Genomic DNA, 26,415 nt, shown 5'->3' with positions numbered 1-26,415 from the left:
CACGATGTCTGGAGAGTTTGTTTAATTTCTGAGGCCTGTAGTTGCCGAGAAGCTGAAGAGAGCCAGCGGCCTGTTGGGCTTCAGCTGAAGCCCTGCCTTTCCCAGCTGGCACTGGCCTGGCCTCCCCAGGCCGCCAAAGGTGAGTGGAAGGAGCCAGCACCTTCTCCTCGCTCCAGAGTTATCTTTGCCCCCTGAAATCAAACACTGCACGCAGCACCCTGTAAAACTGCTTCCTTGTAGGTTCGAGCATGCCTGCTGAGTAAACATCCTCCCGTGTTTCTGGAACTGAATTCATTTCTGCTTCCTGGTCATCCCATTCGGGTTTTTCTGCACTTAGCGCCCCGCAGAATCAGGTTAATAAAGGGAAGACGTAGAATTGGGTACTTAAAATGATTATTTTAAACCTAGTAAAACTGTGAGACGGGTAACAGGGTCGTGGGAAGAAAAAGATTTAGATGCAAAGTGAAACGAAACAAAGCCTCCCGAAACAGAGTGTTGTCACAATGCCGTGCAAATCGCTCTTGGTCCATGCCGCACCCCCGAGATGGGGACTTCTCTCTCCCGGACTCAAGCTCGGTTTTGCTGTGGTCGTAGACCACATTCGGCCTCTGTCTACAAATGCCGTGGCTGTGCGTGTCCCTCCTCTGACCCTGCCTCACTCCCGCTCCGTCTCTCACGACTTGTTTGCCTCTCCTCTCCACCCACCCGTGACATCTCCATCGCCATGGCAGTGAGCAGCCACGTCATTCACCGAGTCCACAGGGTGATGGGCCAGCTCTGTGCTGAGTCTACTTCCCTCTCGTTCTCCCTCCTGAAGGAGGAGGCTCCCTGGCAGAACTCAGAGCCCTTTGTTTATTTGATCCTGGGCTCTTGGATAAATCAGGAATGTCCTGACATGAACTTAGGCATGTTTTTCTTCCATGGAGAAGGAAACTACGGCAAATGGGATGGAAGTAAGCAGAGGACCCTTCTGGGGGACTTGCTTCAGTGCCATCAAGGCCACATTCCTTTGGTCATCAGACCAGTAGGTGACTTCTTCATTGGCATGCTCCACCCTGGAACCCAGAAGGTGTGAATTTGAACCACTTTCCCCCCCCCCGCTGGGAGCCTGGCACAGATGCTCTGGGCTTCTTTAAAAACTGTGTAGTGCCATGCTTGTCTTCCACGTGGTCCTTTCTGCTGGATGAAACCTTGGCCCAGAGTAGTTGCTTAAAGAAGGTTGCTTGGGAAGTGGGTGTGGGTAAGGTGGCTGCCTGGTCTCTTATTCTCACTCGTCTTCCTGGAAGTTGCAAAGTTCTTGATGTGATATACTTGATGAGTGAGCTGCCTGGGAGTGAGAATATATGTCTCGCTTCTGGTCAGGTCTAGGCTCATACCGTGTAAGGTTGTCAGAAACCTTTGTGGGTCTACCGTCTGTGAATGTAGCGGTGTGGGAACCCGAGACTCCCTGGGTCTGCCTGGGCTTGTAGGGTTCAGTGGGTTAGTATCTCAGCTGGTCTTGGAAGTATTTTTGGGTCTGTGGGGCAGGAAAATGTTGGGAGCTATGTGCTTTGCTTCAGTGGGGACCTGTGAGTATCCAAAAACAACCCCAGTCAGTCTCCAGAGCATTGGGGGGAGACTCCCCACCCTGTAAGAGTTTCCAGGTGTGTGGATGTCCGGGCATTACCGTTGTAGAGGGGGTGGGGGGTGGGCCGGTGGATGCTAATCTTACTTGGCTGCCCATGCTGGAGAAGAGAACCCAGTCATTGGCCACTTCAGGTCCAGGCTTGGCTGTCGCTCTGTTTTGCCGCTTTTCGTGTTGTCAGAAGGATCTTCTTGGGAACAAATGACTCAGCAACCTGAATCTCTGAGACCGTGTGGCCTAAGCGCCTTTCGAGAAGTAATTGGACGTATCTACCTAGGCTCTAAAATTTTGAGCCCAGGAAGAATGGAGATCCAAACTGTTTTACTCTGGATTCTTCAAGCTGCAGTTCAATTTGGTTTTTCAAATTCCTTTCCTGATAGAAGGATCTCATTCGTAGGGTAAGCAAGCAATGTTTTAATTACGCTTTTTGTCCTTAGGAAATTCCAGGGAGAAAAAGGTCCTGGTGTTTGGCCAAAAAAGCAAAAAACAACAACAGAAATCAGCTATGGCCGTAATCCTGGACTTGTCTGTGGCAGAAAGAGTTAATGGGATGGTGGTCACAGGGTGAGGACCATTCTTTTCTCAGTACTGGGAGAATCCCATATGGCTCAAGAAAAGATGATGCAACATTTAACATGGGCAGCCCTGTCTAGGCTCTGGGGGCTGCCACTCAAAGAGTTAAGTAGTCCTGTGGCTGGGAAGCCCTCAGGGAAGGAGTGAGCCTGCAGGGAAAGGGACCTCTATGCCCCGGAGCAGTGAGGTGCTGGAGGAGTCGGGGGATGGGCTGAGAAGCGTGGCCAGGGAAGCAGAGTGTAGGCCCAACTTTTTTTGCCTTGTTTGACCAGCCTTGGCACTGCCCTCCGGCTCTCCAGGGGAAAAGCTGCAGTTCTGCTCTTGCAACACAAGGAGCAGACTGGAGAATTTAGATCTGCGTCACAGAGCTCAGAGAGAGAGAGAGAGAGAGGAGAGAGAGTGAGAGAGAGAGAGAGAGAGAGAGAGCGAGCAAGCTCCGTCGATAGGTCTGCTAGCAACAGCCGTGCTGCAGCAGAGAGAGAGAGAGAAATCAAGAAACAAGTCATAGCAACACCGGGCACCAGGTTCTGCCAGCTCACTTGCCAAGCGTCCAGAGATCTGCCGGGGCCAGAGGCCTCTGGGTAGCCCAGGCTGAGGAGATGACACGCAAGGTGGCACGGGCGGTTCCCGTGGGGAGGAGGTGGGGTAGTGGTGGGGGGCAGGGGGGAGCAAGAGGTTGCGGGGCGACGGTGAAAGGTTTGACGGGACCAAATTCTGGAACATTCGGGACTGCGGCACCTCACGGCCGGACCGAGATTTGGGTCTGCGCAGGCTACGACGGGTGGTCCGATGGGCTTCAGGACTTGATGGCGTAACCTCCTTCTTCCCCCACGTACGTATGTGCTGGGATCGGGGCGATGTCTCTGCGTATGTGGGTGCTCTGTCTTTCTCACCTTCTTTCTCGCTTTTTGCTATTTATTTCTCTGAGGGAGGGTTTTTTTCCACTTTGATTTCTTTTCCCTTAGTGTCAGCTGCTCAAGCCTAACCAGGGTAGAGTCTCTGGCTTCCCACCTGACCTCCCAGCCTTTACCCCATTTCCTTCTAGTGGACAGACAGACAGACTGGTTCTCCAGGTTGTTGGGGTGTCAGCGTCTGTCCGTCTGTCTGTGCAGGTCTTACGTGGAAGGTAGGGAGTGAGGAGAAGTGCTGAGGGGAAGACAGAGGGACAGTTTTTTTCCAGGAGCTGCCTTATTGAAATGTTTGGCCCTGGGAATTTGGGGCTGGTGGGGAGCGGGTGGCCGGGGTGGGGTGTGGGCTGGGAGAAGTGGGGTAAAGCTGGTAGGTTTGTCACTGCGTAGTTTGGGAAAGTGGGGAATGGTGACGCAGTCACTGTTGCATCTTGTTAGGAGCTCTATGGGGACAGGTAGTGAGGCTCCCGGGGTCTGTGGGGCCAGCTGAGAGGGGTTAAGGATGAGCTGAGAAGGGAAGCTAGCATTTAGAGATTAAATGTCATCCTTTGGCGTTGGAAAGTTGTTTACCTTGCGCTCTCTGTGTCTCCATGTTGGCTCCCTTCCAGTTCACATGTGATGGCCTTCCCTGTACTGCTGCATCATTAACTAAGTGACTGAGCTGGCCTTCCATTGGCCAGGGGAGGGCTCTCACTCGAGACACTTTCTCTGATTGGTGGGCGAGCCAATGGCAGGTGAAAAGCTTTTTTTGATTGGCTGAGGGCAGGGTATCAAATCTGAATTTGCATTTCACTTGCTTAAAGGGGAGGGGGGAGAAGCCCAGCAGCTTTCTAAAATCTCTTTAGGGGTGTGCGTAGGCTCCTGTGTCTATGCTTGCTTTTGACTGCCCAGTCGAAGCCTCTTCCTTTACCTTTTTAAATTTCACGCACTCTACGGAAGAAGAGCTCAGGGCTCCCCAAACTTTTTTTTGGTGGGAGGAAGGTTGGGCAGATGGGTGCACAGAGCGTTGACCAAACTGGAAGAAAATATCTGTCCTTTAGTTTGGTGTTGGACAAGGGAATTTTCCAATCAGCCACACCTCTGTGTTGCGGCAAAATAATTCTTGGCTCCCCTGGAAACACATGGGCAAGGTAGGGCAGAGCTGCTGCTGTCGATATTGCCACCACCCTGGGCTTCCTGCTGACTCGGGGCTACTCCCTGGGGACAAGAGATTTGCATTGACGTCCGGGGCTGTCCAGAGGCCCTCAGGAGCCAGTTGTGAGCTGAGTGAGCTGAGTGTGGGAAAGACCTACCTTCTGGAAGCTGCTGCTACCTGGTGCTTGGAAAGGTGAGGATGGGAGATTGACCCTAGGAAATTGCTCAGAAACTGCGTATTTGGTGGGATTTCCAGAAAAGTCAGTGGGGGACAGGAGCTTTGGAGGTCCCAGGTTAGAAAGGTTTGTGAGTCTGGGGAATGAGGAGTCAGAGTAAAAACTAGGGCAGCAGGCTGTTCGCCTCTGGTTGGGGGAGGGAGGCCTGGAAAAATCAGGGTCCCGGCTCCCCATCCTGTCCTTGCGGGTCTCACGTCTGTGGGGAGGGGGTTTCCCAAACCCTGTGCCATGCGCAGTGGCCCCCACCCATGACTGCGCATCTAGGAGCGCAGTGCGCTCTGGGTCTCTGGCCTAGGACGAGCACCGCCCTTCTTATTACATAACCGAGGGCACGACGTGTGCCTTCTCGGCCCTTCCTTGCAACCCTACCTCCTCACTCCCCAGGGCCCACAGAGCTGGGGAGGGTCTGACTGGGGAGCAGTGGGAGATTGCACTCCCCGGGAGGACTAGTTGTCTAGTTTGTGGCAGGAGCTAGGTTTGAGGACAGAAATGGTTTGCTTTCCCCATCTTGGGGCAGGGTACGCAGAACGTCCTTCTGAGCGCCCTGTACCACCTATGGGCCCCAGGTCCTCTCTGGAGGTGGGGGTGATGCCCTTCTTGTCCTCGTATCCTTTCTGATTTTTGAGAGGAAGTTTCTAAAGGAGAAGATGTGACAACTGTGGGGAGCCTAGTTGGAAGGTGGTTGACAGTTCACTCCCCTTGTCACTGGCTTCCTTTTCCCTGGGTGTGTGTATGATCTTTCTGGACTCCTTGTATCGGCTGCCATTTTGGAGCCATTTCTTCTGGTCTCCGATATGGTGGCGTTGGTTTTTCTGGTCCTGCTGTGCCAGTTCCGCAGAGTGGGCGGGGGGCGGGGGCTATGACGGAGGAGGGGGGAGCAAATACGCAGCAGAGGCGGGCACAGTGGTGGCTGCCGCAGTGAAGGTGGCCCCAGGGGCAGACCGCCCAGTCCCACCCTCGGACTCAGTCCTGGTGGGGGTTCACTACCCAGGCCCAGCTTTGCCAGAGTGTGGGCATTGGGTTTCCCATGCCCTCAGCAGCGTGAGGCTTAAAGCAGTTCGGGGAAGAGCTGGGTGTTTTGGGGGAGAGTGGAGGCAGAGGCAGGCAGCTCATCTCAGACGTGTCAGACCTGTGGTTTGTGTTCCCCAAATAGGCTCTGTCTCCGGCAACCTCCCCATGGGGGACGAGGAGTGAGGTCCATGGCAGCTTGGAGGATTTGTTCTGATGGCCCTGCCTTTTTACGGTTTCTCTTCTCTGTTTCTCCTCCATGATGCCCCCTGCCAGTACCGTGGCTCAAGCTGGAGTCCTCTCGGAGGCTCCCGGCTGCCCAGTCCTCCCTCTCCAGGCCCTTCTGCGTGCAGCGGCCATCTTGTCTTTCCTGCCCAGGAAGTTAAAATGGTTTCTTCTCGTTCCCAGAGTAAAATTCCTTCCCTTTAGCGTGACGCTCAGGGCTGTCTGTAACTGGCCTTAGCTTTCCTGTACAGTCTCACCTCTGTGAGTTTGCCTAGCTGGACCACGTATGCCAACAAAACCAGGCAACTGACTTTTTCTTGCTTTTTCTGCCTCTCTGCTCTCACTAGTGGTGTTCCCTGTGCCTCCTCTTCGCTGCGTCCACCTGTGGCAGGCTCACCTTCTCCGTGGACCTCTCCTGACTGCCCTTGCAAGAAGCAGGGGAATCGTAACCTCCCCCGTCCCTTCGGCCAGACTCCCGTACACATTGTCCCTCTTTTATGGTACTTTTGTTGTGTTATGGTTCTTTGTGCATAAGTCTTACGTCACAATGAGGAGCTCCAAGAGGGAGGCTAGGGAAAAACAAATACCTATTTGGTGCCTTCTGTTTGCCAGATACCACATTAGGCTCTTTCATGGCAGTTATTTATTTATTTCTTACCACAGCCCTGGGAGGAGGGCGCCGTGACTGGTAGGTGGCATGGTCATTAGCCGAGGCCTCGTCTTCCAAAGCCTTTGCACTTTTCCTCGCTGAATCCTTAGTGTTTGCAAGATGCCTGTCATGAGGTAGACTACCAGAATGTGTCTATTTAAGGACTTTTGTAAGTTCCTAATTCTCGGTTGGGAGTTTGGGTGGCTGACCATGTGTCCATGGTCTGGGTCACTTAGCTGTTCCATACCTATCTCATTAACTTTCTCTTCTTCCTTTGTGGCCAGGTTCACTCAAGATGATGGCTTTTGTGTAGCTGAAATTGGTGGATTAATAGATTCAGGTATCCTGGTTGCCTTCTTCCTGGAAGAGGAGGAAGAGGTTTTGGGGTGGGGGGAGTTATAGCATCTTAAGAGCAGAATAAGCTCCAAACAGTCTCGGACAGACCTAGGTTTGCATCTTGATGCTGCCTCTTCTTAGCTGGGTGATTTTAGACAAGTCATGTGATTTTTCTAAGTCTTCGTGTCCTCAGTCAGTGAGAGAGCGTCACTACAATTATTATACAGAAATGCCTAATATCTTGCCCAGCAGATACTGGTGCAGCTCTCTTCCCCTGCCCAGTGGTTTATCGAGGACTTAAAAAGGGAGCATAGCAGGGGGCTAGAGAAGAAATGGGGGAGAAGGGAGCTCGTATGTCCTCAGGGTGTCACAGGAGGGGCAGGGAGGAGGTAACTGGGCAGGACGCACCTCAAGCCTTCAAGGTAGTGCCTGCCCCCACCTGGAGTAAATGCCCCTTTATTTCTGCGTCAGGAACGTGCCGTGGGCACAGGGCAGTAGGACTGGTGGTGGCAGAGTGAGGGTTAACAAGGGAGCCTTCCTGGGAGCCCCTTGATGCCAGGTTAGTTTCCCTTCTTTCCAAATCTCAGCAGTGGCTGCCTGCTTCCCGACGTGGTTGAGTCCCGTGGGAGGGGAGTTGGGCACCCTGAAGCCCCCTAGTCACCAATTCCAGGGCTGCAGAGCGGAGAGTGACGACAGCCAGTGAGTCGTCAGTCGACGGCAGTGGGGACCCTGGTGACGGCTGCTTTGTTGTTTTTTTCCTCTTTGGAAGATGACTCAGTGTATCGGGAGCCGGGAGATGGAGCTCTCAGCCGAGTGGCCAGGATGTTCTGTCAACATGAAAGCAGCAAAAACAGCTCGGGGCTCTGAGCCGATCTTTAGCCTGGGGTCATTTTCAGGAAGGGCTGGGCAGAGAAGAAGGCCGCCGCTTGACATCAGGATGGGGGCGACCCCAGGTAACTCAGCGGGGCTCTGTGCACCCTTGAATTTTAGAGTCTGAAAAACAAAATACAGCTGTTTGTGTTTGTTAGATGAGCTTGGCAAACAGGGTCAGTGTTTGAGCTCTTCTTGCTGGTCACAAATGACAAGACATCTTCCCGGGGCCAGAAAGCTCTTTGGGGCTTCTCACCGTGGCTGTCTGTGATAATCTTGGTGGTCGTTGCCTTGCGTACAGGGGCGATTCCTTTCTTGGGGTGGGAGTGGGCCAGGCAGATCTGGGAGAACACTGGCACTCCCAGACTCCAGGAGCGGGTGGGCGTCCTGGGGATGTGGTGTCTCAGGAGTCCCCTGCTGGGTGCCCAGTGAAGATGGTGGCTCCGCGGAACTGGCCGTGCGCTCAGGGCCAGCTGTTGGGCAGCCTGCATCAGCCTCCCCTTTCCTCACTGACCCAAGTCAGAGCTTCTCTTCTCCCCCTCATCTTCCTCATTTCCTTCTTAGGTAAAATGGTGGACCTTGCGTTCTTGACCCTTTTTTCTTTTCGTTTTTTGCGTCGTCATGGCGGCTCAGGGTTCTAGGCTTTTCTAGATTCTGCAGCCTTGCGCTATAGGCGCGTGATCCCCCCGCCCGCCCCGCCCCACCCCGCCTTCTTGGGAACAAGAGAGAAGACGCGTCTCCACTGCCGCTGAATCCTGGCCAGACCATCGTCCCCTTTCTCTCTTCTATCCCCCTCAGCCAGCGTCGGGAGCAGAGGAACAAACTTGTGCTGGCCTAAGCGGCAGCCCGGCCAAGAGCTCCCTCTCCCCGCTTTCCCGTGTACCATTTTCCAGTCTCGTGCTTTCCCGTGGATGATGCTTGTCACTGACATTTGTCACTGGGCAGTCCTGCTCTCCCCAAGGACCTCCCAGGGTGAGTCATTCGGGACCTCTGGTAGGAGTGGCTTCTGGGTCTTGGGAGCCGGGGTTGGGGGGTGGAGGAGGGCAGGGAGACGTGACTGAAGTCACAGAGGAGAGTGAAGCAGGGCAAGGGATGGGGGCCGGCCGTCCCCACCCAGGATGTGCAGGTGGACCCAGTCCTTCCCTTCCAGTCATGTCTTTTTGAGCCTGAGTAGCGAGCAACTTGACCTAAAAATATTGTGTATATGTGGGTGTTGGAACCTTTGGTGTCTCGTATTTCTTCATCCTGAGCTGTGCATGTGATGAGAGCCTGGATTCCATGCTTCAGAAAGCTCTGTTGTCTCTTGGGCTCATTTTCTGAAAGAGGTGATGGACGGGCCCTCTTTGATCAGACCCCCTGCCCTCCAGTAATGGCCCAGGACGACGGGCCCACGTCATTTTGCCCAGTGTTGTCTTGCTTCGGTCTTGGATGGTGGTCAACGGCTGAGGGTCATGGTCTCGGGGCTGCGTATCAACCCCAGATGGGACCCTGGTTGGGGTCTGTGCAGTTCATTGCTTGGTTGGCTCTGTGAGCTGAGCCCACCTGTCTTCCTTTGTCTTCTTCCCCACAGAGAGCTTGGGAGAGTGCAGCTTGCTCCGTGAGTGGGTGACAACCTCTTGGCGACTCAGGCTCAGCTGAGGATGGTGCCAGTGTGCCGAAGACAGCCGTCATGCTGCCGGGTAGAATGGCTCACTTGCATTTATTTGGAACAAAAAAAGGCGATGCCTGGCAGCCCTGCTTTCTGCAGTAAGTGTTCGTCTGCATTCTTTTACATTCTTTTATTTCTCCAAACATCGGAAGTGGATAGATGTTTATCGAGCCCAGCCACCTGCTATGCCTTCTCCATTCTTCTCTTGCGCACCCCACCCTTAGTCCTCCAGAATAGAGGACTAGATTGATTTTCTGATGCTACTGGATAGCTGCAGAGTGGCTAGAATTCGGTGTTCAGCCCCCACACATCCCCCTCACATTCGGGAGAAGTTGATTTTCCCTAAAACAGAGCCCACAGCCCGTGTCCCTCTGCACAGAGTGTTAATGGGCCGCTGTGTGCCCTCACTGCCCCCAGCCGGGAAACGAGGCTCCCCACTGGCTGGCTGTGGGAGGATGGTCCTTGCCAGCACCTAGCATGGTTCTCTGCCAAGTTCTAGCTCCACATCTCTAGGCTGGTAGGAACCTAGACTATATATAGCATTGTGCTAAGCAATTCTTATCAGACGTGTCTGCCCTCCCCTGTGGGAGAGGAGCACTTGTATCAGAGAACCGGAACCTAGAGAACGTGAGCCATCTCCAAGGGCCTTTTATTCTGGGAAGGTGTGTTTGTGTGTGTGTGTGTGTGTGTGTGTGCATATGCATATGTGTGTGTGCGTATGTGTGGGGGGGGTGTTGAGGTTGGGGCTGCTTACTTTCCTCTCCCCTGTTTCAGATGCTGGTTGATTCAAAGGTCATGCCAGATGAGGGTGCTGATGTGGGCCGAGGGCCAGGAGAGGCCGATAGCTCTCCCGTGGATATTGGGCTTTGAGTGGGAGAGGCTGGGGGCACATGACATGGCTGAAGGCACAGTCGTGCCCCTTTTCAAAGAACAGCCTCCGGTTTCTCTTCCTAGTTTCCTGTTTGCCTTGCTTTGCCCAAGGATGTCTTTTGACCTCTCTCTTCCTTCTTTTGGACCCCATGCATTCCCTTGCCTTCCTCCACCACTTCCTCCTCCTTCCTTTGATTTGCTTTAGGATATACAAGGGCAGGTTCAGCTACTGGCATCCGGAAGCTGCGTCTGCCCTCCGCCTTCGCTCCTGTCTGGAGTCTCTGGACGTCTGGCTGCAGCCCGGCAGAGAGGGCTCAGCGGTCCTCAGGAGGAGTTTTGGTGGTGAGCAGTGCTGTGTCGGGTGGTTTCGGGCAGGGGAGGTTGGATATCCCCCTCTACCTCCCATAGGTACTGTCAAGACACAAATTTGCGTGGTTCCGTGACCGTAAGTGCTGATCGATGTGACGTGATCCTAGTCTTGTCAGTGAATCGTCAGCCAGGCTGCTTATTGGAAACCAGCTGCAACAAGGAACGCGGGGTTTGACCCCTTCCTGCCTCCCAGGTAAGTCAGGTGCGTGCTCCTCCCCGTGGCCTTCCCCAGCCTTCCCTTCCGTGAAGGTCATTTTCCTTATTCAGTGGGGCAGCCCTCGGCCTTCTCCATTCAGAATCTCGCAAACAATCGCTCTCTTCTTTCCATTCTCCTACTTCTGGATTTTCTGTGAATGGGATTAGTAATCAGCAAAGGGTTGGGGACAGGGTGGCCAGCTGAAGTGATCAGGCTGGGAGGACGAGTGGGAGGTAGCTGGGCGGCGTTGCCGGACGTGGCAGTGGGCAGAGCGCTGTGGCCTCCCCCACTGTGGTGTCAGAGTCTGAGTTTAAACCCTCAGTGGTCCTGGGGGCCTCCCTGGGGCTTGGGCATTCTCTCTCCTGGGTCATCTCGGTGGATGCTCTTTCTTACTCTAGATACCTTTAGCCTCCATGCTGCTAGCCTGGGTCTGGGAGTTCCGAGTGTAGACTGGGCTGAGCAGTGGCCTTTAGGGTTCTTTCCCTACTTAGGAAGGAACCTTTCCTCTAGGTCCTCATCGCCTTCACCTTAAAAAGAAATCCCTGGTCCAGTAAGCCACTGAGAAACATCTCTAGACAGTTGAGGTATAAATGCTTTGTTTTGTGCCTCACTTGTTGCTGGTCACAATTACTATGGTGATTAAAAATGGTGGCGGCCTGCAAAACTGGGAAGGTCTGTTGCATTAGAGATACACTGCACAAAGCCGACTCTCGGTGCTTCCACGTCACCAGGAAATCTTGCTCCAAATCCTGTAGATTACTGCAGTGTTTCTTGGCCAGTAGAGCTGGTTGGAATTAGCCAACAGCAGATTTTTCTGGGGTCTAAAGATCCCAGGAGCAATGCTTGGTTATTTTATGAGGCACCTGTGGGATCCCACGTCTGTCCACACAGCAGTCGCCCCTGTCTGTTCCGGTCTCGGGTATGGGTGTCGTTTCCTCTTCCCCACACTGCTCCATCGCTATCCAGGGAAGACTGGCCAGTTCTGCCTCTTGGTATTTCGTATTCTCTTCCCGTGTGAGATGAGTCTCTGAGTTGGCTGTGAGCAGCCCGAGATCCTCACCAAGTGAGGGATCCAGGGCTGTTGGGAAGAGCCCCGTGTCTCTTCCTTCAGGGAACCTGGCAAGTCTCAGCCCCTCGGCAGTAGCGCAGGGAGGGATGGCAGGGGGTGTTGGACGGGAGCACGGGTAAAGGGGAGAGATTGGCTTCGGTGCAGCCAGGGAGACGAAGAGGAGGAAGCCAAGTCCCTCAAGATGTGTGGGCTAGAGTCTGGCCAGCACTAGCCGTAGGGCTGGAGCCAGACGTAGCTGCCGGCCTTGCGTGGGGGCCTCAGCTCTCGCGTGTGTGGTGTGTCCCCAGGCCTGCCTCTGTGTGACCTCTACACCCATCCACAGCCCTGTCCTTGGCTAGGTTGGGGAAACCAGGGTGGGCAGTGAGGGAGAAATCGGTCTTGCTCTTGGTCACGCAGTTGTCTCCTCGGCCTCTGATGCTTTCAGAATTGGGGTTGGTGCTTCCCACTGATTTTTCTATTTTTGTCCCTCATCTAGTTCTTTCCCCCTGCTCACCAGCCTGGCTTCCACTGACGTGACATGGGGCATTGTGTGTTGCCAGTCAGGCTAGCAGAACACTTGGCATCTCTGAGAGAGGGACCCGGCATATCTGGCGCTTTTTTCTTGACCTTTGAGTCCCTGAGGTCTGGGAGCCAGGAGGCAGCGTGGGGCGCTTGCATCCGGGATCCAGCAGAGGTTAACAGAGCTGGTGGCTCTGGAGCCGGGGTGGTGTGGCTTGGCTGGGAGTCGTGGGGGAGGGGCCCTGCCAGGGGCCCTGATTGGTCAGCACCTTCTCTATTCCATTGAATCCTGGTCTGCACCGGGCTGTGAATTGTTTAATGCATATCTTGGCTCTGTCCCCTGGCTTGCGTGCCCCCGAGGCTGCGGCCGCAGCTCTGGAGAGGATCTGTACCTTGTGCTGGTCACCTTTTTGGGCTTGTTGCCTGTCTCTGAGATATGTAAGAGATACCACCCTTCTCCACCAGCCAGCCGTCCGTGGGAGGCCCTCGTTTCGCTTTGCTTTTCTGGGACTTGGAGTGGCTGTGAGGAAAGCATAGGCCGAGTTTGGTTTCTTGCTGGCTCCTTCCACAGGAGCTGCTCACGGGCTGATAACGCCAGAGAACACTTCCAGGGCCCCGTGGCCTGCGCAGAGCCTCATGCCCTTGGCGTCGAGCCTGTGCGGGGTGGAGTAGGGGGACGGGAATGGGGAGAGCCCCCTGGGGAGGTGGTGTGCGTGGTTGGATCACGGGAGCAAGGCCAGGAGGGTGCGGGAGGATGAGTCCAGTGCCCAGCCAAGGCTGCCTGCTGTGGCCCAGGAGGGACATGTGTGTCCCCTGTGAAGGATTCGTGTCTGAGTGTCTGGTACTGAAGGCAGGGCGTGGTGCCAGATCAGAGTGTGTAATACAGCACGCAGGCATGAGATGGGCACTGGAGCTCCCGGTCCCTGCGTACCGTCCAGAGAAAGGGAAACCGACCTTTGCTAAGGGCCCTCTTTGGCTCACCTGAGTTCGTCCTCAGAACAACCATGTGACGTAGGGGTTATTCCCTTTCACTGTTGAAGAGACTGATCATGAAGCGACTTAACCAAGGTTACGCACTTGGTAAGTGGGGTTGTTGAGGTTTGAATCCAGGCACTTCTGATTCCAAAGCTTGTACTTTTTCTTCCCCCTCTGGGGCTGAAGTCAGACTTTTTGTGGGCTGAGATCCTCAGAGGACCAACGTGAACCAGAGGGAAAGGCAGACGCCCAGGGGAACTTGCAGTCCCCGGGGCCGGCTGTGCCGCGTTTCTCTGGGAGGCGGGGCAGAGGCCGACGCCCCTGGTACCCGTGGACAGGCAGGGCCGCGCGAGGCAAAGGCATCGCTTCTGCCGCCGCGTGTGCAGCCTCTGCCATGTCCGGGTGCACCAGGGGCTGGGGACGAGCACTTGACAAATCAGGTTTCTGCTCTCACGGACCTTCTAGTGTGGGGAGACGTCACTAATATATTCTTTAAAAAGAATTAAGAAATGTGTAAAAGAGACGTGGAGATGGTGTGGGGATAAAGAAGGGGGGTCCACATCATGGAGTGGGGGTAGCTGGGGACTCGAGGTGCCCAGCCACCTGGCAGCCACACTGAGTCAGGGTTGGCACCGATACTGAGCCCCTCCTTTGTCCTGATAACTAGGAGAATCCACCCGAGGTCCCCACAGCTTACAGGAGCCGGTAGCGAGTCAGGGCCCAAGGTGGAGTAGATGTCACACCTGTGCTGTGCGGCAGGCGGCTTTTCCCACCTGCCATAGCTGCCCTGGGCCTTCTGGCTCCCCACTCCCGGGCACTAGCCGACTCCTCTTCCTCGGCCTGGTCACCCCGCTCCCGCCCTGTCCACGCAGCACAGGGGAACATTCGAGTTCAGTCTTTGCTAAGTCGCTGGTCAAACGCATGCCTGCAGGAGGCATATTCTGAGCTCAGCCTCTGCTGCCAGAGCGCGTGGTTCTGAGAGCCAGTGAGAAGGGCAGCGGGGAAGGGACGGGCACCGGGTAGGTTGAGCTCTGTGTCTGGAGAGGTCGAGACAGGTTGGGGGTGCTGGGGACGAGGAGGGCATGTTTTCAGTGCGTGCATCTCCAGGGCTCTGGACTTGTTTACTTGGTAGGAAGGCGGCTGGCCCGGGCTGAGTCAGGCCACGTGATTCTTGCCTCCTTGGCCGGTCACTGATGCCTGCCCCCTCCCCCCCCAGCCGTGGACACTGCCATCTGCTGCCAGGGGTCTGCACTTGCACAAGGTGAGGGACTGTGGTCAGGGCGCTCCGGGAGGAGATGGGTCAGGGAAGGTAGGGTTTATGTTGCTCAGTGTCCAGGGGTCAGCAGGCCTGGATTCCAGTCCTGGCTCTGTTGGTAAAATCTCACTCACTCAATTCACCCCTTTGGGCCCCAGTTTCGTAATCTATGAAATAAGGAGATTAAACCAGAATCTCTTTGGAGGTCCCAGCTCTAACATAGGGTCTCCCTGCTGTTTGTGGAGCTATTTTTTAGCCAGAAGCTCAGAACAAGGAAACCTAGACTTGAGTTACCACAAGAGAAAGTGAGGGATCTTGAAGACCTGTCAGCATGCATTAGGGTGGGTGGGCAGAGACAGTTTTTGAAGGACCACCCAGAAGGAAGAGGAAAGGGCTGGAGATTGTGTGCAGGTGGTTGATGGACGAGGCTCCAGCAGTGGCTCTGCCACATGGCCACAGGCTCCCTGCAGGAGGCTGTTGGAGATGGGGCGCGTGGGAGCTGCTAGCGGGGCTTGCTGTGCTGCAGGGGGCTGACCCGAGAGACCCTGCTCCGGGAAAGATGCTCCGTCCTGTCTAGCCCTAAATCCTGAGGAGATGACAGGACGGTGGGTTCGGGGAGGGCATCTGTGCCACAGTCTGACCCTTGCTCTCCAGAAGTTGTCTTTTATATTCAGCCTTCTTTTTTCATGTGTTGTTTAAAGGCTTCTATTAAAAAATAAAATTAATTAAATTTTGAAAAAAGATGTCAACGAAAGAAAAGCAAAAACCAAAAATATCTCAGAGCCCCTAGTTTTATAGCAGCTTTTTGGTCTTTGGTCGCTCTTAAAAAGATAGCCAAAACAAAACACATCCAGGAAAGCCCCAGATGCCAAGCCCAGCCAGGTTGGGGCCAGGAGTGGCTGGGACTCTGGCCCAGCTTCCCACGGCAGCCTCAGCCCCCCACGGCCGCCGCTTCTCCAAGGCGACGTGGGCAGGAGCCCCTGGGGCTGAGGGGGCAGGTCGTGCAGTCTGCTTCACAGAAGGCAGAGTTTTAAAAATAACTGCACTTCTCCAAGATGCTATCTGCTTGCTGCTTTGCGGGATGTTTACCTGGGATCCGTAATAACTGTGAGCTCACCCCCACGCTCCCCACGCCCCCACGCGCCTGCCAGTACGGTGTAGTGAACAGGGCTTTGGGCTGGGACTCAGGCAGGAGAGGAATTGATCAGTAACCATCCCTCACACCACACTGAGTTGCTCTGACACTCGCTAGCTCCTTTGGTCCTCGCACAGCCCCGTGAGGGTAGGTGGTATTACCCCTGTCGTTGATGAAACTGAGCCAGACAGAGTCCTGCGAAGATCTAATTGCTTGTACCTGCTTGATTTGGGTCACCCACCCAGGTCCCCAACTTCAGCTGTCATTTCCCTGGGTTCTGACCCGTGGGGCAAGGGCAGGAGTAGGCGAGTGGGCTCTTGGCCAGTTTACTTGATCTCCAAGGGCCCTGGGTTCTTTTTCCATATGTCGAAAGGGGAAGGAGACTTCAGAATGTCTGGGTTCTCCAGCTCTCTGATTCTTTAGACTTGGAGCTCTTGTGAGAACTGGCTTGCACTTCTTGGCTGGGAAGCCAGCCACTCACCATGTGTTCCTGGAGAGGTTTCGTACATTTGGAAGCTTCTGGAATTATGTGACGCTTCCAGTCATTCTGACGCATCTGTGTGGCACTCCATGCACGTGCACATAGGCGTGCTTCTGCTGAATGTAGCTCACTTAGAGATGAGGCCTCGTTGTGCAATCTCTGAGATTTTTCCAACAGATTTATAAGGGAAGCCCGAGCTTTGCCCAGCATGCATGTTGTGTGTAAGTTACCTGTTTGCTGGCTGATGTACAGCACCTGCTGGAAGCTTTGGCTAATGTACAGTGTAAAGTAAGATATTAATACTGGAAACGCTGACTTCAGCCCTGAATGCTGGCTTCGTGATTGACTTGGAAGAGGAGGCCTTCCCCATGGAGAGTGAGGGAGGTAAGAGAACTCGTGGGTGTCAGTTTTCCTTAAATGCTGAGAATAAGCCCCAGTCTTTATGAGGGGCGCTGAGACAGGGTATTGGACTTCTTGGCCACTTGGCCTTCTGAGTTATCTTTATTTGAATAGACCCAGAACTTGTATGAAGGGGGAAAAAATGTTTACTTACAGCAAATTTAGCCGTGATGGTTTAGGCTTTTTCTAGGGGTGTTCGTTTAGGAATGGTTGAGGTTGGTTGGGTCAGTGTGCATAGGTGCATTTGGATGTCTGTCCATTTATATTTCCTGAATGCATCCTTGGAATACAGAGAAACTCCGTGATGGAGCATCCAAAGGGGAATTGTTTCAGCGAATGAAGCCTTCAGTAGCCTCATGTGTGCAGATTTGTCACGTTGGGCCTGGTTCTTTCTGTTCACCTGAAGGAAGGAAAGGAGAATGGGCAGAACCTGCAGCAAGGAGGGTGATTGAGGCTAGAACTGTGTGTCACCTTTGCTGAGGGTTTATAAGGAAAGATGATCCTTATCCTCCGTGGGGTCTTCTCAGTCCTGAGTCTGTGGGACTTTGAGACCGTCCCTGGAACAGCGTGAGGGTTGAGAACCGGGATCTAGAGCAAGCTTCTCTGCTCATCCATCTCTCCAGCCTCCTGGCTGAGGCTGGGCAGTGGGATGCTGGGAGTTGCATCAGTGTGGGCATTGAACCTAGAAGTCTGACCTTGTTTCCTTTTGCAGACAGAACTTGCAGCACTGACCCGAAAGTAACTGGTATTATTTGCATATTAAAAAAAGGAGAAAGGCATGCTCCCCTCATGCCTTCCAGGAGAGGGCCCTGAGCTGCTCTAATGGTATGCACACCATCACCACCACCCCAGCACTAGGGACCTTTAGTGGGCATTGCAGGGGTGTGCGTGGTGGGGGGAGCATGGGGAAGGAGGGTGGTGTGGAGGAGGCAGGGCCAGGCACGGCGTGCCGGGAAGAAGAGGGGAGTGAAGAGCATCTCAGGGCAGCCCCACAGCTCTGGGAGGCACGGGCATTGCCGGCGCTACCGAAGGCCGGGTAGGTGTTCACATGGGCTTACTATTTAGAGGTAACCCAAAGTCTGAAATAAATCAGGTGATGTCTAAATGAGAGTTGTGTTAAATATGGAGAATCATGCATCCTTTTGTGCTATCACCACCTGCAGATTGTGTCAAAAGGCCTTGCAGGCGGAGGCCTGTTTAGTGGGCCCTGTCTATAAGATCATGCTTATTTTACATTGACTTTTTGTCTCTTTTCTTTCCTGTTTTCCACTCTTTCTTGTTCCTTAGGTATATGTGAATATTTGCTCATGCAGTTGTGTTATTTCCTTGGGGTACAGTTCTTCCAGTGTCACTGGTATCCGTGAATGTGTGATTTTGATTTTAAGTGTAAACAAACCACTGGCTCAGTCTAGGGACAAGCTATCTTTGAGACAAGGGCTCTGGCAGCTGCCTGCAGACCCCCCACCCCATAGTCCTGGACTGCTTCGGCCAGACACCTGAGATGAGGATCAAGGGTGTCCTTGCTGGGACCGGCTCGACCCCGCGTCGTGCGTCCTGTTTGGGGTGGGGGGTGCTGAGGCATGCATCCCCCAGCTTTATCAGCTGGTACTTCTTTGCAGCTCGATCCCTGAGTAGTGGCCTTGGAGGTCTAAGACTGCATGTCACCCTGCTAGGTGGGAAGGGGCCAGAGAGGATGGGCACAGACGGGAAGAGAACACAGGCTCTTGGCTTCTCTCTAAGACAGGTGAACTTTATGTTCAGAAAGGAACTCGTTTAATCTTTTAGCCCTAATAGAAGTTATTTGTATGTTCTCTCCTTCTCTCTTTTCCCTCCTCTCTCTCTCCCTCCCGCTCCCCCCTCCCTAGCCTCCAAAGAATTTAATCTGCTGGACAACAAACAATACTGTTATAAAACTTTGAAAACAAGAGGGTGCGGCCTCCCTGACAAGGAGAAGGGCATGCCGGGTAACGGCCCGAGGGAGCGTGCCAGGCCTGAGATGGAGCCGGGCGAGAGCCCAGTTGGCTGCGTACCTGGGTGCCGGCCCCTGCCCAGCCCACTAGCTGCGCCATCCCCAGTCCAGAGGGGAAGGAACCGAAACAAAAGGGGGAGGCAGAGCAATGCTTGAAAAAGGGAAGTTGTATGTGCTCCCCTCTGATCTGATGGGAATGCACTAGACTGTGAAACTTCCTCCTCCACCTCCTCTCCCTGTCCCTCCTCCCTCCTCCCTCCTCCCCTGCCTCGTCCTGCTACTCACTGTTCTTGAGGCTGGCAGACAGAGGTCCTGATAAGGGAAGGAGGCTGGAGTAGCAGTCAGTGGAGGTGCAGCCACCGGCTGGGCCAGCCAAAGGGAAAGCAGGAGGGAAAGTGGGCTCGCAGTTGGCTTTGGACTCAGACCTACCCTCTGTCTGGCCCAACCTCCCTCCCCCCAGTTAGGGAAGTGGAACCAGTAACGTCACAGGGTGTGCCCCAGTCCATGTGCTCCGCCAGGTGTGTGCCCAGGTACAAGGTAGAACTGCCACTCAGAGGCTAGTGGCTACACCCTGGTGCTCCCTCGGGCTGTGCTCCACCGCACGGAGGATGTCTGGCTTGTTGAAAGGCTCTCTCCTTTGAGATGCTCTGCTCTCCAGGGAGGAGCAGAGGCTGCTGCCCAGCCCGGGGCGTGCCCCTGGAGGAGCTCCTGGGGACAGGAACGGGCTCTTCCCAGCGAGCGGGCACACGGTCCTGAGTGTGCGCCTGGTAGGAAACTTGTCTGTTAGTTACTTCTTGGCGGCTGAAGGAGGGGGTGACCCAGCTCTGCCTGGGAGAGGTGGGAGGCTGGGCTCTTGGGGCGCTTCTCTCCCAACCTCCAGAGTTCGCTTTCACCTGCGACCGGAGTTTCACTTCCGACTCCATCTCTACTCAGTCCAGTGAATGATCTGGGGTTGACCAGGGAGCAGCGTTGGCGGTTTTCCTTTGAATCCGCGTTGGTTTGGACCCACGAGCTGCGTGGTGGGCATTGTGTTTGTGTAACAGACCATAGGCACGCTCGTTTTTCCTCCTGTGGAAAGCACTCGCTTCCTTGAAAGCGGTTTGGGGCTGTGCCCGTCTTCCTCGGCCAGAGCTAAGCCCTTCTACAGGGAAGCGCAGAGACATCTGAGCTCGGGTCTTCGCTCCGTCCCTCCCCCTTCCCTTCGCCCTCCGCTGTCGCCTGCTGCCCCCTGCCCATCCCAGGGGCAGGGTAGGCCTGGTGCATCCTCCCATCCGGTCAGTGGTCCCGACCCAGGGCGTCTGTGCCCCGGCCTGAGTCTGGGAGTGTTTGAGCCCCAGTCGGCCGTGTTGGGGAAGGACAGACAGCCCAACTTCTAGGAGTGCAGCTGCCTCGGGACCTCCATGCCCTGACCCAAGGGGAACCAGAAGAGCCGATGCTGGGCCCATACAGGCTTGGGTCTGGAGGATATTATTCCCGCGGTGGGACTCAGGGCGTGGAAAGTGCAGTGTCCCTGGATGCTGAGCCCTCCTTTGGGGCCAAGCTGCCAGGAAGGAAGAGCCCGGCGGAGGTTTCTGGGGACTTTGGGCCAGCTGGCTCTGTGCTCCCGGCCACCCTTCGCCCCTCGTGCGTACACCTTTCGTTTTATCACCCTTTCCTCTGATTCATTAACCACAGCCCCCACCCTGACAGCTAAAGACAAAATGTCCAGGACGCTGGGAGAGTGACAGGAAGCTGGGCTGGCCTCTCAGTTCATACATACAATGGTCTGGGACTGTCTCGAGGGCAGGATGGTCCCCTGTGTGTCCCCTTCCTCAGGCCCTTCTATCACCAAGATGATCTCTTCCTCACTGCCAGGAACCCTGAAACCAGCATTCCCAGAGGCAAGAGGACGGACCATCTGGGCTTGGCTTCCGGCACCCCTCCCCCACCCTGGCTGGAACTTGCATCGGGCACGTAAGTAGCTGTGACTCAGCACCCGCTGGGTCAGGAGGGAGAAGCTGCTGCCTTGGCAGGCATCGTCCCACGTTCTGGATTTGAGCACATTGTGGTAGCACAGAACAGGCAAGCCGGATTAGGTTCCTGGGGGTGAAGATCTGTTCAGTGGGTTCGCTTCTGGATTTCATAAACAAGGATTCCCTCACCTTCCTGCTTCCCTCCCATGTTGGTTTTTGGGTACCATGCTGGGCACAAGATATTTAGGACTTTAAAGACATAGAAAGCATCATTTATAGAATGAAGTAGAAGCTGCCTCTGCAATCTCCAGGCTGCTTTTAACCAATGGCCCATGAAATGTATTTAACCCTCAAATGTGTTGCGTTTGGCCTGCACAGGTTTGTTTGTTTGTTTGTTTTCAATGCAGCTGATTTTGTGTGCCTTTAGACAAACTGGGGCCTCTCCAGGTCGCTGTATTTCTGCTGCACATGTGGCTGCTTCTCTCTCTCAAGTTTCCTGCCCAGGCCCTCTGAGCATTTGGCTGTGTGGCGACCTGTCTACCCGGCCTTCTCTCTTTACCGGTGAAGACACTGAGGCCCATTCAGGGCAAATGGCAGGTCCCTGTTTTCAGAGTTTGGGCTGAGCAAGAATTAAAGCCACTGTGTTCCGATTCACCGTGCGGTGACCTTTCCTCTACCCTGCCCAGACAGAGGAGCGTCCTGGCGTGAGAGGGCGGAGGACGTCCAGATAGAATGTGGGCACCGAAACGGATGGGGTCTGGGGCTTGGCTCCCCAGCCCTCTTCCCGGCATGGCAGCACCTCTCAGGTCTGACATACGTCCTCTCTGGGTGGGTGGTTTTCTCTCCCAGGCAGCCCTGCCAAGCCCTTCACCATCGGCCAGTGTGTTTGGGGCAGTCAGGCCGAGGTGGGAGAAACCCTTCGCCCTCCTTGGGCAGCAGAGCCGTCAGCAGGCTGGGGCTTTCATGGGCTGCCTTCTGACAGGTCCAGGGGCCTTCAGGCTTCTTGCCCCCTTTCCAGCCCTTATCAGACTAACCGGCTACTTCCAACTAGGGGAAAGCCACCAGCTTGTTCAAGAGAAAAGTCATTGCTTGGCTGACTTTCAGAGGCAAGAACCCTGGTCCCACTGGGAGGGCTGAGACCTGAGCAGACCCCCTTATCCAGTGGAATTGGAAGGGCAAAAGATTTTGGTGCTAAGATGACTGTTTTCCCCTCTTCATATTTTAGAAAGTCGTGCGTTACTAATGGTTTCTTACCTCTTCTTCCAGAGAGCTAAGAGTAAAGTTTTAGAACCTAAGAGTGGGGACCAGATTCTGGCTTCTGTCTGTTGGTCCCCTCCGTGGCAGTGGCTGCCCTGCCACGTGCAGCCCCTCCGCTGCACTCCAGGTGGCACCTTGTGGGTAGCAGGAGAGACATTAGTTAAATAATCACACTGATGACCAAATGAGATAAGTGGCTTCTGAAGGAAAGAACTTGAGGCTGGACGCTTAACCCTCTAGCAAGCCGGGTGGACTCAGAGAGGCTTTCTTGAGCTGAGACAAGGAGGGGACTGGGGTTCCTCGGGGTGGTGGAGAATGGGAGCAGGGCTGAAGAGTGGTAACTAAGGGCCAGTGGGTGGAGAGTGTTGCCGAAAGAGGCAACAGCCCAGGCAGGGCCTTGTGAGAGGAAGGGCGCTCTCTGGACCACTGCAGGACGCCTGCGTGAGGGCACGTAGGAAGGGCATTTGTGGATATGGGCAATTGGAAGTTGCTAAGGAAGAGTTTGACTGCATCAAGAAGCAGAAAAGTGAGAATCTCATCCAACCCCCTCATTTTATGGGATTTGGACTCCCAGTAATGACTGTCATTTAACACTCACTCCTGACCTTAAAACACTCCTTGTTACCTGGTTACAAGCCCAGGTGTTGACAGCAGGTGTCATCACTCAGAGCCCCTGTGTGCAGATCTGCCCCCCCCCCCCCCCGCGCTCCCACCTGTGACTGAGGCCGTGGAGAGGCCCGCGGGGGGCTGCAGAGCCTAGCGCTGGTGTCAGAATGGCTTGGGCAGGTTGGTCGCCAGCACGTTCCCGCATGCCGGGGAGGACACAGCCAGCTACCCCAGACCACCCCCGACCGCCCAAATCATGCTCCCGTCCCCACCCCACTGCAGCACGTTACTATAGACAGTATTGCTCCACTTTCAGGCAGAAATATTGCCTAGGAATCTCCCCCCGTCAATCTTGTTCTTAATTAAATTCAAGAACAAAATGAGATGCTAGGCTGTGGCACAGGCAGCGGTGGGCAGAGGGGCAGGAACAGAGACTTTGGAGTTAGACCTGGGAGCTGTATTTACTGGCTGGGTAGCTGTGGACACGTTATTTAGCCTCACGAAGGAGCATTTTCTTCTCCTGCAAAAACTGGAATAACACCTGCTTCATAGGACTGTCGTGAGAATTAAATAGCACAACTCTTGATGTTCAAATTTTATTTTCTTCTTTTCCCTATGGCAACATATACCATACTGTTATTGCCAGGAGCCTTAAAAAAAAATAAAAGCCTATGTTTAGAGGCCTAAAGAATTGGTAGGGAACCTAAAGATACAGCTTCTACTCTGTCTCCTCTTTCTCTTGGTTATGTTATCACAGGAAATACACATACTTTCTTAGCCTCAAATAACCAAAAAAGATGATGCATTAAGGTTAAGGAGATGGGAAATCTAATTTGGAACATAGTGTTCAAGTCTTATTTTCAGACAGATTTTGAAAATAAAACTCAATTCTTGTGTTAGAGGATTATCTGCTTAATATAATTATAGGATACCAGTTGTTTAAGTCACATCAGAGGTTAAATAAGATTGCCAACTAGCAGGCTCCCATTTAAATGTTCTGATACTCACATATGGAGTGGGAAGGAGTGGCCCAAACTCTTCCAGAATAGGTCCCATAAAGGAGTTGCCCTGGCCCAGGGGAAACTCACCTTTGCGTAGTGGCTGGACTAGGGCCTCATAGGGAGGTAGGGCGCTTGTGTCCTGATGAAGTCAGACGATGTGTCTGGAAACACTGTGCATGCTGGGAAATAGTGTACACATGCAGGGCAGTATGAATGTAAATGTTAATGTGTTTTAATAATAGCTTTGGCTATTCTATTTCATCATATATATAATAATTTAATTTATAGTGACTGGTTGTGACATTAAATAGAATCATCCTGGAATTAATGAGTTTTGTATCGCTCTCATCTGTTTGAAGCATAAGCTGTGACTTTCATGTTGCTTTGAGCTGCTGTGTCACTGTCCTCTCTGATGGAGCATTATGTCACGTCACAAGTAGAACCGCAAGAAGACGTTTCTCCCCAGGGCAGAGGCTGGGTCTTCCGAGCGCATCTCCCTTCTTTCTTCAGTGAGATCCTCTTCTTCTGGAAGCTGGTTTCACATGGTGGCTTAGATTTTTCCATCTTTGTATCTAGCACCATTTGAAATCAGTGTTTTAGGAGTAAGAATTGCAGCACAGTGGAGGGCGGACCGCAGAGGAACCGACGCTCACGGGACTGGCTTCCCTCCTCTTGCCTCTTGAGCCTGTTCAAGGAGTCGAGGGAAGAACTGGAAAAGCGAAATACGCTCTTGAGTATGCTGGGTCTTCGGAGGGGTGACAGTGGGGGAGGGGGTTGTGTTTAAAATAAACACAGTGGCTTGAGCAGGGGCAGAGGTTGCGATGCTTTCTGTTGACTGCTGGCAGCCGCCACTAGCACCGGCATGTTGGTAGGGCCTTTGAGCGTGGTGACTGTGTTATTCCGTCGGGTAACGATGTATTGGGTATTGGCTGTAACGGGGCAGGGACCAGAGGACAGTTCCAACCACGTCGACACTGTCGGCCTGCTCCTAGAGGATGCCCTGGAGTGTTCAGCTTCGGTCGCCACCTGCAGTGTCAAGGCGCAGACACTAGGAGCACCGCTGGCCCATCTCTTACACAGGCTGACCGATTTCTCCTGGTGTTCAGAGTCTGTTTTTGTCTAGCACCATTTGAAATCGGTTATGATGTAGGGGGAAAAGCAGCAGCCTCGAAGCCTCATGCCAAGTCTGCTCAGCAACAGCCTGTGGTTTCCTGGAAGATGGATGGGCAGAGAGTGGGGAAGGACAATCACACTTTTCCCTGCTAACTTCTTTAACTGCATGTATGATACGTTATTGCAGAGGTAAGAGATATAATTTAATGGATTTAAAAAAAAAAACAAATTAATTTATCTGACGTCCTCAGTTGCTTTCTGCTGAAATGTAGTACCGTTGTAAATTCTATAAATTGGTTGCTGTTGAATTATCTTTGTGTTGAGAAGAGTCTATTCATGCATCCCGACCTTAATAAATACTATATTAAATTCATCATGTCTGTGTTTTTCATCTACTATTTTCCATTCATAATTCTATGATGATAAGAAGCGGGTCCTGAAAAATTAATTTGCTGTGCAGAGCCTGCCTACTTCATAGAGAATCTGAAGTAGGTTATGGCAGACAGACATTAAAAATGAAGCCCATTAGGACAAGAATGAAATTCTATGAGCCAAGAAATGAGAGAAAAGATGAGGGAAGAGAAATGTTGAAGATCTAGGCTGAGGGATGTTCCCTCATTGAATAGGAAAACTGTCCTCGGTTCCAAACGGGCCGCGGACACCGGCCCTCTGCTAGTCAGTGTTCCCGTGGGGAACGTTGTTGAACTGAACATACTGTCACGTGGTTCTTAAAGGGGAGCAGCGCTGATTTGGGTTGCATCATAAAAGATGAAGGAGTTCTACTTTGGGCCGTTTATATCAACCTTTGAAGACGAGGCGAGCCAGTTTTGTAAGAGCTATTCAGAGATTAGCCAGATTTGACTTCGTGGTGGATTAAGCTTGGAGAATCTTCCGGAAGGCAGGCTGTGGCCCCTCCGTCGGGCTTTTTCCGCGGGAGGCGCACGGCTGACCGTGAACTACCTGCGGTACAATTATTTCAAGCCAGTGGTTCTCGGTTCTCTCTGAGCTGCCTGGGAAGCCTTTTCTGCGTGCACCTCCCACCACAGTCGTCCCCCAGATGGCTGCCCTGCCCAGTGGGCTGGGGCTCGGGGGGGTGGAAGAAGCATTTGCCAGGAAGCCGTGCCAGTAAGTGCGACGCACCCCTCACTGCAGCTGCAGTGCTATTTCAGGCTGTCGAGGGAAGGATCCATGTTTCAGGATATGCTGGCAGGAACAGTTAAAACCCGAAATTGTGTTGTTTTGTTCACTTCCCCACTGAGGTGGGCTACGGTAGGACCTGCGGTATGACACCTTCGAGTCTACTGTACTAACTACAGATTAAATAATCTTCGATTCATCTACCATGTCCCAGGCTCCCGCCTAGGTAATACCGGTGCGAACAAGACCTGGATTCCGCCCTCAGGTGGCCCTGATTTCAGTTCTCGAATGGGTAAGTGCTTGTTCGAGTTTAGCATCAAAGCATAGAAACAATGATTTGAGACATCTTTTCTGTAAAAGTCATTGATTGACGGCACCCCGTAAGAATGCTCAATTTTAAACAGTGCCACCTTGCTAGGTCATGAGAAGCAGAATGTAACTGGGGCACCTCTCAAACAGGGTATTCTGATTTATTCATCTGGTTGCTCAGAGCTCTGTACCTAAAATTGCCGAAATTCTGTGATGGTTTTTCATGATAAATTGGTAACGAATGCAGACTGTTTCTTCTGGAGACAACAGCTTGCATCAGGTTTATGAAGCCACTGCCACCAGCTAGATAGAAAATGCTGTGTCAGGCATGGGTCCTGCTTACCTAAATTTTACCAGGTTTCTTAGCTGTAAGTGTGGAAGTGGAAAGGGTTATTAGACTGGAGGCGCACCCGAGCTTCATCCAGGTTGTCCTGGCACGTACTTCCCAGCTGCAGAAATAAATGCTGACGGGTCTTTAATGTAAGTGAGACAAGTCAAATGTTTGAGCAGCTTAGGTGAAATAAAAATGAATTTTATCTAAGAAGCTGGTGTGTAGTTCCAGGGGAGTGCCTAGCGGACTAGTGTGCCCATTTCTTGGGGAGCTTCAGAGTTT

At 53.4% G+C, this 26,415-nt stretch overlaps 1 long non-coding RNA gene across 1 annotated transcript; it reads left to right on the top strand.

Annotated features, from left to right (window-relative positions):
* Positions 1–3,929: 3,929 nt before the first annotated feature.
* LOC105805859 lies at positions 3,930–24,727 on the top strand. Its single transcript, XR_001137231.1, has 6 exons — positions 3,930–4,432; positions 7,463–7,646; positions 9,134–9,309; positions 10,490–10,643; positions 20,282–20,380; positions 23,633–24,727. It is a non-coding gene; the product is annotated as an uncharacterized LOC105805859 (long non-coding RNA).
* The last annotated feature ends 1,688 nt before the right edge of the window (positions 24,728–26,415 follow it).

The sequence above is a fragment of the Propithecus coquereli genome, unplaced genomic scaffold, assembly GCF_000956105.1.
Source record: "Propithecus coquereli isolate 6110/MARCELLA unplaced genomic scaffold, Pcoq_1.0 Scaffold135, whole genome shotgun sequence".
NCBI lineage: Eukaryota > Metazoa > Chordata > Mammalia > Primates > Indriidae > Propithecus > Propithecus coquereli.
This window is presented reverse-complemented; position numbering and strand designations above follow the sequence as displayed.